At 36.0% G+C, this 3,114-nt stretch overlaps 1 pseudogene; it reads right to left on the bottom strand.

Annotated features, from left to right (window-relative positions):
- Positions 1-832: 832 nt before the first annotated feature.
- LOC145674110 (macro domain-containing protein CT2219 pseudogene) lies at positions 833-1,438 on the bottom strand (annotated as a pseudogene).
- Between the last annotated feature and the right edge of the window lie 1,676 nt (positions 1,439-3,114).

The following is a 3,114-nucleotide window of genomic DNA, read 5'->3' on the forward strand; positions in this document are numbered from 1 at the left end:
TTAACTACCATAGTGTAACTTGATTCATTAAATAATAAAGCAAATAGATGCATTCAAACAAAATAACTCAGCTTAGTACCATTAAATTAAACTGCTATACTTCTCATAAAATGTTGAAATTACTTAAAACCCATAACGTAGCAGTCATAAAGACATAATTGTAATAAAATAACACTAAAATCGATAGTCAAACAGGTATATATTGTAATTAGTAACACAACTAACCAAAACTTATATCATAGAATGCGCATATAGACTAAATTAGGATTTAAAAAAAATACGTCATAATCAGGAAATTAATATCAAAATAGAGAAAACTAATGTCAAAAATAGGAAAACTGCAGTTTAAAGTCTTAATTCAGTGAAATTCAAACGTCACAGACCAGGGTAAAATACACAATTAGGTAAATATGTAATATATATATATATATATATATAGATCATGATCTCCGCAATTATACTCGAGTAAAATAGTCATAATGAAAATTGCAAATAAATAAATAAATAAATAAATAAAATAAGTACTAGACCAGCTAGTATAAAAATGTCATAATTGGTAATTTTTTTTTAAGCTTATGATCTGAATAGAAAATAAACTAACGTCAAATCAAAGTATAATAAATATCCAAATTGAATTTCTTTTTTTCCTTTGCAGGTAAGTGAAAGGAAAACCCTTCGTCCAGGATCTATATAACCGAAGACTAGTGATCAGTGAGTGTGTGTGCCTGATACAGTGCTGTGCGTGCGTGATACACTAACATTAGTGAATTTTTTTTTCTAATTCATAAGTATCACATGTAGGTAAGAGTAGCTGTAAGAACTCTACTAACCTTCATATATGCGCTACTAACCACTGTCTTTTTTTTAAAATCCGCACTGGGAAATAAGCAAACATATTATTTTCATATAATTTCCGGTTCTCTTTATCAAAAATACACAGCACAATACGATCGAAATCTTGCAAATTAGCTTCCAGACCATTACGAATCGTGGATAAAGCAATCTTCATTGCCTGAAACTTATCAAAATTGAATTTCCCAGTTCCTAAATTAGGGAACGCTATCGTCCGACAATTATTCTCCAAAGCGCGTTGTAGACAATTCGTGTAACATTGTCGTAAAATTCTTTTATTATTATCTCTAGGCGCGCAAGTGAATAACACATATTCCGCTGGTAAATTAAAAGCCGAAGAGATCTTAGCTTCACCAGGTTTTAACGAACCTAGCTTTTTACAAACTTCAACTAGTTCCTTCCCTGCCCCACTGTGAATTGCTCCGTCGACTCCAGACAAGGGAGTAAGGGTCTCATTCGCTGCATTAACCACGATGTCACACTTCAGATCCGCAATATTACCATAATATACACTCACTTTTCTGTTAATGTCCTCATTATAACTATATAATGGCTTCTTGTATGCGAATTTCTGAGACAAATCCATTAAAGTTGGAAGCTCCAACACATCCACAACTCGCTGAATTTCCACGGGATCACTGAGTGCAGTGGTGAATGTTAGCTAGTTAAACTCTATATTATGTTGAGAACATTCTTTGGCAACATTAATCACTTGCATGTCACGTATTTCTTCTTCTTCTTCCTCGCCTGTCATCGGTTCTGGGGTTACATCCGGGTAATACGGTTTAAGTCTAGTGATGGCAATCGACTCAATTTTTTCTCTTCCCTTTGAAGTTTTGTACTTCACAAAATAAGCATTTTCATAATCTTTTCGTACTATAACAGCAGGTCCAAAAAATAATCCTGAAAATGCTTTGGCATTACCTCTCCGTCTTGAAGGGTCAAAGATCCATACACGCTGTCCTTCCGTGAACTGTACAGATCTATGATGTTTATTGTAAGACCTCTCTGAAGTACGAAATCGATTAAAAAGTTTATCCTGAGCCTGTTCTCTAATATCAACAAGAGTGGCTAGACGCTCTTGATTCACACTGTGTACACACGGTCCATTAATGATAGCCTGGTGTTCTAAATAAGGATCCACTCCGTGTAACAGTTTGAATGGGCTAAATGACGTGGAATGGTTCACAGTGATATTATGGGCAAAAGTGACGGCTGGCACGTGATCCACCCAACTACCATGATTGTTAGGATCCACTTTCCTTTTCAATAGTGCTTCAATATGGCGGACAGAAGTCTCAACAAGACCATTGGTCTGGTGAAAGTAAGGATTAACAAAGTTCATTCTAATATCTAAAATATTACATAGTTCTTGAAACAAAGAACTCGTAAACGCCGTAGATCTATCTAAAATCACTTCTTTGAACAAACCAAAGCGTAAAATTACATGATTGTACAAAAAATTTGCCAAAGCAGCGGCTGTCTGTTCACCCAAACTAGCCGTTACTACGTAACGAGTATTGTAGTCTATTGCGATTGCTAAATATTTGTGCCGCAGAATATTGGCATCAGAATACCTCCCAGCTACATCAATACCAATACGAAAGAAAGGAGGCACGCTAGGCATAGTTTGTAAAACACCAGGAGGCGAACCCGGTACCTTTTTGAAACGTTGGCATACCTGGCTGCTTTTGCATCGCTCGATGACGAACTTTTTCATGTAAGGAAAATATACTGAATTTAACAACAAATTATATGTTTTTGTAAATCCCGAATGTGAACTACCCAAAGAAGAACTATGAGCTGACTGAAACACTTTTTCTCGTAACGAAGCAGGAATAGCTACCAACAACTGTGTACCAGTTGGACGTCTATGTTTTCGGTACAACAAACCATCCTTCATCTCATATCGCAGTGCCTCTCGTTCAATATCGTAATTTTGCGGTATTTTCCCTTCTAAAAAGAGAATGATATCTTTGTAACAGGAATCCTTCCGCTGTTCTTCCTTTAACTTATCATCTTCTTCTATAGTAAAGACCCGGGGATCTTCTAGATTCTTCTGTTCATCCGCTTCGTCTCTTGTGCAATCTACATGGCGACTAATACTGTCTACAAGACTATTGGAAGCACCCGAAATATGAGAAATAGTGTAATTATAGGTCTCCAACTCCGCAAGAATTCGAGAAAATTTAGCCACATTCTTAGTTTGACGTAAATAAACCAGTGACCGACAGTCGGTACGCAAATAAAAGTGACGTCCTA

Source organism: Thermobia domestica, chromosome 17, assembly GCF_964235325.1.
Source record: "Thermobia domestica chromosome 17, izTheDome1.hap1.1, whole genome shotgun sequence".
Lineage (NCBI taxonomy): Eukaryota > Metazoa > Arthropoda > Insecta > Zygentoma > Lepismatidae > Thermobia > Thermobia domestica.